The sequence below is a fragment of the Lactuca virosa genome, chromosome 2, assembly GCF_052849685.1.
Source record: "Lactuca virosa cultivar CGN04683 chromosome 2, Lactuca_virosa_CGN04683_v6, whole genome shotgun sequence".
Taxonomy (NCBI): Eukaryota; Viridiplantae; Streptophyta; class Magnoliopsida; order Asterales; family Asteraceae; genus Lactuca; species Lactuca virosa.
In genome coordinates, this window is record NC_136427.1 from 224,664,476 (window position 1) to 224,672,901 (window position 8,426).

Consider the following 8,426-nt stretch of genomic DNA (forward strand, 5'->3'; position numbering starts at 1 on the left):
TGGATTTGGAGTCGATTCTTTGCCCTTGTTGTCAGGCTGGGACAGAGACTATTAATCATTTGTTTTTTCTTTGTCCTTTGGCTACTCAAGTGTGGAATCATATTTCTTTGTGGCTAGACTTGCAGGTTCCTTGTTTCTCTATGCCTTCGGAGATGATTAGTTGCATTGATGTTCGTCCGGTTTTTAGAATGGAAAGAGTTATTGTGGAATCGGTGTTTATGACTACCATTTGGGTGCTTTGGACGTATAGGAATGCGCTTGTCTTTCGGTCTTCAAAGTATCGGAAACAGTTTATCTTTGATAATATTGTTGATTTTTCTTTTCGTTGGTTTACTTTTCGAAATTCTAACTCTAGGATCAATTGGATTGCTTGGTTAATCAATCCAACTATGCCTTGATCTTGTATTTGCTAGCTCCTAGCTAGTTTTGGTTTCTTTAATTTTATTTCGCTGTTGTTCTAAAAAAAAGGTTGGCAAAGTCGCCGATAAAGCTAATAGCGGCGACATGTCACCGGTAAAAAGTCGTTGGTACTGCTCTGTCGCTATTGTTCAAAATGTCGTCGGTAATATCCTATGTCGCCGCTAATGCTCTTGTCGCCAGTAATAGCCCTTGTCGCCGCTAATGCTCTTGTCGCCGATAATAGCCTTTGTCGCCGTTAATGCTCTTGTCACCGGTAATAGCCTATGTCGCTGGTAATAATGTACCGGTAATAATATTTTTCATTTTTTTTTATTTATTTTTTAAATTAACGATTTTGGGTGCAAAAAAAACCGATACATAACGACATTAAATGCAGAAAAAAATTACATAATAACATCCAATTAGGTACCAGATAGTGTTATAAATAATTTCATACCAAAATAAACAACGAATGTTTTATAATTTCAACAAGTACCAAAGTGTCACGAAAAATCTAACATACAAAACACAAACTAATTATCCGATGAACCATCGCCTCCGTTCACGTCGTTTACTCATTGATCTTTCCCTGATTGAAAAAACGCATAAAGCTCATCCCTACATGCCGGGTCGTTGAGCATTGCCCGAAGATTTTCCAACTACATAATAAATAACAACATATATAAACTTATAAGTTAAATTATCAAACATAAACAAAAACTACCAAATCAACATGCATTTATTGATGCCAAAGTACATTGTTATTTTTAAACTATGGACAAAAAACTAAATTACATAGCTATTTCTTACACTTAAAACATAAACACAATTACATTTATTGATCATTATATAGATACATGAAACTTTATTGATCATTATATACCAAATCAATATGCATTTATTGGTCATTATATAGATATATGAAACATTGAAATTAAATAATCGACTTTTTTTGTGCTAAAGAACCATAAATACAAGAAATACGAAAGTAAATTGCTATTTCTTGCACTTAAATACCAGAAATACCAAAAATACATTGTTATTTCTTGCACTTGGGAAAAAACACAATTACCAAATCAACATGCATTTATTAATGCCAAAGTACATTGCTATTTTTAAACTATGGACAAAAAACAAAAGTATATTGATATTTCTTGCACTTAAAACATAAACACAATTACCAAATCAACATGCAGTTATTGATCATTATATAGATACACGAGACTTTGAAATTAAATAATCTACTTTTTTGTGTAAAGAACCTTAAATACAAGATATACCAAATTACATTGCTATTTCTTGTACGGATCTTTGTTTTTTTATCATTACCGACGACGGTATTAGCGGCAACAGAGACATTACCGGCGACAAATCAAATATGTCGCCGGTAATGTCTTTGTCGCCGCTAATACTTTCGCCGGTATCACGCACATTTCTTGTAATGCGTTCCCTACATCTCGGCTATTAAAAATCAGTTTCCAGCGCATTAACAAGTAATTAATCAAATTTGGTCCGCTGAACAACGTACCAAAATAACATACGTTGAACTTTAAAAAAAATCATGTGGATAGGAAGAGTTTTCAAATAATACCACTAGAATAAGCCCAATTATATGGCTCCTTCACATGATCAAGAAACTAAGACTAAGGTATGCACCAAGCTAGTCCATGTTAAAAAGTTGTTATTCCTTCGTTTAAATATGTCGTTGAAAAAGATATAATTTATGTTAAGAACAGTTGATGTAGTATAATTTTTATTAATACATGTTTTTATTGTTTTTCAAGACATTTATTTTCATTTATATATTATTTTAAAATTAAAATAGTGAACCAATATGGACATATGATCGAACACATTTGATGCGGGAGAATACGTTTGAAACACAAGTCGTTATACTACAATTTAATATGTCCAGTGCATGTGAAACCCAAAATTTCACATGAATCACCGTCAGCCATGCACCACCAGTACCACTATAAATACCCTCTGAATGATCACCAAACCTATCGCCCATAAATCATAATCAAACAACATGAGCCACCTTTCACTTTTATTTGCAGCTCTAGTAATCACCACTCCACTCCTGATCTCCACCGCCACCATTGAATCCACAACCATCGGAGCTTCCCCAACTCCATCTCCAGCGATAAGTAATCACTTTCTGACTTAAATCAATCCCCACCATTTTCTTCGTTAATTTATGCGGTGTTTACTGTTAATACTTATGGGATTTTATCGATTTGAATGATGAGGTAGTACATTACTGGGATATTGCAATGGGAAATGTGCATACAAGTGTTTGAAATCTGGTTGGAAAGACAGATGCCATAAATATTGTGGGAGAAAATGCAAGGTTGTGTGTCTTTGGGTCCTTACGCCGACAAGGCAAGCTCGGTGTCCTTGCTACCATGATCTAAAGAACACTAAAGGCACATACAAGTGTCCTTAAATCTTAAAACTTAATTATTGTTATAATTTTAGTTTATGTTCTGGGTTAATTGGGTGGTACATTTAGGATCTATAAATGTTAAAGTAAAAATAATAATTTCATAAAATGCATGCGACAAATTGTCAATTTTAGTATACTAAAATATCATTAACTTTCATTAAATGTTACGCATGTCACTATTTAACTGGGTAGGAGAATTTGTAGGAAAAAAATAGGAGGATATTTAATTTGGGAAAATGACTTTTGAGGGTAACTAACTGTTGTGTTTGTTTTCATTTGGTCCCTTTTCTTTTTTTTGTACTCAATATACCATCGAACTTGTTGTTTGTGTTCACCATAACCCTTTTGACCGGCTTTTGACATTTGATAGTCGGTCAAAGGGTTATGATGAACACAAACAACAAGTTTGATGGTATATTGAGTACAAAAAAAGGAAAAAGGACCAAATGAGAACAAATACAATAGTTGGTTACCCTCCTGATTCATTTTCCCTTTACTCATTTACAGCAAATCCCACGTCATCTCCTGCTGATATTAATGACTTTATGAGATTCATTCTTGTTTCTCTTCAAAACATAACCTACGAAAAAACATTATTCATACATATTTACATTTGATGACTATATTTACATTTCCAATCAAATGATTTATCGTATCATGGATTCTAGACAAGTCTACAAACGAGTACAACTTTGTAATGCATTTGAATATTTATTAGGGGAATCTTGACTAAGCAGGTGCATTTCATGACTATATTTACAATTCTAATCAAATGATTTATCGTATCATGGATTCTAGACAAGTCTACAAACGAGTGGAATCACAAGTGCTGTGATTTTTGAGTTTACTTAGCTTTAAGATCGAATTCATGGGATAAGATACAACATTAATATGTATAATATCATGCAGCTTTTGCAGACACATCACCATAATATACCTTGAGGTAAACGTTTATGTTGATAAATATACCTCTCATATACATTCATATCCTTTTGCAGAGAGGTGTTGGCAGCTAACCACAGTAAACATAGCATAGACCATGTTTTAACGAAGTTACCCTTCCGAAACGCTCTTCATATACGTTATGGCCCAAGAAGGTTGCAATCTTTGATAATTTTGCAACTTTAATTTCATTTAACTTTTCGGGGAAAATGCATCAGGATGGTAACCAACTGTTAAGTTTGTTCTTATTTGGTCACTTTCCTTTTTTTTTGTATTCAATATACCATCGAACTTGTTTGTGTTCACCATAACCCTTTAACCGGCTATCACAGGTCAAAAGCCGGTCAAAAGGGTTATGGTGAGCACAAACAACAAGTTCGATGGTATATTGAGTACAAAAAAAAAATGAAAGGGACCAAATGAAAACAAACGCAACAGTTAGTTACTCTGAAGAGTCATTTTCCCTATTTAATTTCTCATAACTTAGAATACAATCCTAATTTGTGGACGAATACAGAATTGACCAATGACCATACTTAGTATTTAGTAAGGTATTAGTTTTCTTAAAATAAGAAAAATATCACAATACAAAATTTATGAGAATACGGGAATACTTAAAAATAGTGAAAATATGAGATTTTTTTCAAGTAGAGAGAATTCGAGAAGTTTGTGTAAAAGTTATGACAACTACACATTTGTCAATAAACTAATGTTGTGTAGTTGTTGGAACCAATGTTTTAAAAACCGGTTTGAACCGGTTGGACCGGGAACTGGGGGAGGGAACGGTTCAACTATCACCGGTTTTACATTGATTTTTGAACCGGATTGAACCGGCCGGTTTTTAGAAAAATCCGGTTGAACCGGTCAAAATAAACCAGTTGAACCGGTTAAACCGAATAAAAACACATGAAAATGAACCATTTACATAATAAACATTGATGATTTTTTTTATCAAATCTATTTAGTTTTCTCTAAATAAAAACATATGGTAATATTATAAAGTTTTTTGATGTGTTTGTATTCCTCTAAAACTATATTTCGTTTCGGTATTATAGTTTATTTTATTTTTGACGTATATAGATTGATATAAAACACCAAAACATATATGGTTATGTGTTATTTTAATGTATTTAGATTCATCTATAACTTACTTTTACGTGTATTTTTAATGTTTGAACTTGTAAACATCAAATTCATGATTTATATATGTATGTATGTGTAGAAACCAAAGGGCTTCTAGCCCAATAGTATCTGGTGTTGCCCTCCCTTCTTGAGGTTGAGGGTTCAAGTTCCGTCGTGGACATATGTGGATTTAAGGTGTAGTTTAGGAGTAGGTTAGATTTGTTGTTTAAAAAAAATGTATAGATAGAAAAAAAAGTATGAAAAAACATAAAAAAAATATAGAAACCGGTTCGACCGTATTGAACCGGAAACCGGTCATCATACTGGTTCAACTAAAAAACCGGTTTTTAAAACATTTGTTGGAACTTGGAAGTGGTAAATAAATTGTTTGAAACAAAATAATCCATAGGCCATAGCTCTGTAACTCTATTTTGCGGAGTAAAAAAGAAAGAACATAAATTAGGGAAGGGGCCTTAAAGCGGGTGGGGTTTTATTATGACCAAGCTATTCCTACGACAGTGGACTGGAAGATATTAATTGGGCCGTACTTGGACCGTGTGGGATGAAGATCTTTCTCAAATCAACTTAAGGTGTTGTCGGGTTATTAATATTACATTGAGAGTGGACCGGTAGAGATTGATTGGGTCGTACTTCAAGTTTATTTTCGGTTCAGCGGGTTAAAGTTTTAAACCAGATAAATATGTTATGTTGAATCATGTTGAAATATGAAGGGCTACGAGTTGGGGAGATGAAAGTGTGGAATTCAAGCTATGTTAAGTAGTTAAAGTGGAAGTAATAGGAGTTTCAGAAAATGAAAATGTGAAAATGTGAAAATCAATTCTTAACCTAAACGGTTAAACAACATCCACGTTATAAAAAGGTTCAGCCTAAAGAATTTCTTTTATATATGTTTTGGTTTTGGCTCTATCTAGTATACATAAACAATAAAAAAGAAACTTGCATATGAAAAGCAGTTTTCAGGTTAAAGTACTTGTGTAATGTCTACTCGTTTGATTAAACAAGTTTAAATTTGTTGCATAAACTCTTTATCTTATGTCGGGTTAACATGGTTTGTCAGTTTTTTGTCGGCTCTAAACATAGTCAAATTAAAAAACAAAAACAAAAAAAAAAAAAAAAAAAAAAAACAAACAAACAAACAAACAAACAAACCTTAGTAGATGAATTTTTAAAAATATTTTTCTTTACGTTTCAATAGAGCATTGCATGAGTATGATATAATGATCTAAAAAATAAAACTTTTAAAATGTAATTTTTAAAATTTAAAATTTCAATTCACTTTATATATTTAATTTATAAATGGTCCATGTGGTTTTTTTTTTTAAATTTGGATTTAGTTCCTAGTTTTTTTTTTGTCCTCAAGAAAAGTTGATATGGTTTGAATTTCCATAATGGTTAGTATTTCACACATATAGAAAGATATTGATACCCTTTTTAATTTATTTTATATTTTTATTTAATTAAAACTATTTTAAAAAAATTTATTAAATAAATACCCCCCACATCGTAGTCTTCCTTTCACGACCCAACAATTTCACTTGCGATCGGTGACATCTCGTCGCCTACCTCCTATTGTGATCCTTCGGCGACATCTCGCCGTCAAACCACCAATCTGCCTACCACCCACCCCACACTCCTTCCCTCACCACCTCTATTCAAATAATTGAAATCACTTTCCCCAGTACCGATTACCATCACTGGTATTACAAAACTATATTTTAAAGATCAAAATGATCAAAATGAAAATAATACAATTTCATAAAAGTCCTTTGTTTTTCGTTAAAAACGGACGTCAACAAGCACAAAAGTAATGGGGCAGCATTACCAACCTTCCTAAAACTACCATCAAAGTAAAGAATTTAAACAAAACAAAAACTTTTGCACCACCATAAAAAGGAGGTCGGAATCCATGGCTGCAACCTTCTTAACATTCGAGAGTTCCCCACCAAGGCTCGAAATGACATCAAGATCCCATTTCCTAAACTTTACCTCATCAGAAAGCTCAGGTTTCTAATTAATTCCTCCTCCCCGAAATGCAAAAACCTTCGGCTTGAATGATCTTCTGTACAACAAAATGGAGTGTAGTTTTTCCTTCGGTACCCTTCACGTGTACAAGCTTGAGAAGTGTGTCGAGCTTAAAGGCATGAGCATCACCAATGGTAGGTCCGTCATTCATCCAATTTCCCTCCATTAACAAAGCTTCAAGCATATTTGAAATCAACTTCAGAAGAAAGATAAAACCTTTTGGAACCAAATTTGCAAAAAGTCAGCTATACTTGATTCTTTATGTATCTAGTTTTGACATTTTAAAAGTGATGAAGTGTCATTATATGTCGGTAACATCATTTTCCCATGGCGATTTTGGTGCCATATGTGCATCCTAACTCTAAGTGGGAAATCATTGGGGATGAGTATAGGTGGGTACTATACCAATTTTACTAGAACCATAACCGGTGATTCTTTTAGTGTTGGAACCAGAACACATTACATTGGATCATAGAGTTTTGGAACCGCTCCTGGACCTGTCAGAACCAGTTTCGGTACCGAATACCCACTTGCTAAAGTAGATGATATTAAAAAATATAGGCTACTTTGCTTTTGGAATACCATAAAGGTCAACATCTATGTCCTTCATATAGGCATGGCAACTAAAATCTTGCTTTGGCACTTTGTAACCTTTGACAAAATGGTGTTCGGACAAGATGATATTTTTTATTAGAAAATATATGTTTGGGCGACTTTGGACACATAAATATAGATATTTATGATTTGCTTATGGTTTATGTAATATTTAATGGTTATATTCTCCTTTAAGAGAGCTTCTTAACAATGTTGTACAGTCCAAATTCGGATTTAATGTAAATTAGATATATATCGACAATGAGTTATTTTGAAAATGAAACTTGGAACTGTGTGAAATAAGTTGTCCTTGAAGAGACTGTGAGTCTCTATTTGGATTAAATGTTGTAGTTGAAATCTCATATTAATTCCCACCATCATGTACTATGAGTCATTGATTATAATGTAGATGAATGATTATCGCTATTTTCCTCATAATCTTTTTATCATTGTTGCACTACCAAAAACAATATAACTGACAACTCCCTGTTTTAATATCTAAATATTTTTTCTTCTAAGTTTGATTATTAGGATGATGGTTATGGCAATCCGCATCCTATTAATTAAATTCAAAAAAGAAAACTTAGATCTATATAAAAAGCAATGAGTTATATTTATATAGTCTTTACGTTCTAAAAAAATTAGAATGACGGTTAACTTGTAATTTTATATATACGTGTATGTTAAGACTTATCAGCTTTACTTGCTGCTTCAATATAAGTGAATATTTATAAACTATCTATCAATCATACATTCATCCATCGATTATGGGAGTGTTAGGATGTGCTATTAACAGAGTAGTCACAAACTAGGAATTGAAAAACCACAAGGACTTGAAAGAAAGATATCTCAAGACTTAATTACAAATAAAGAACAA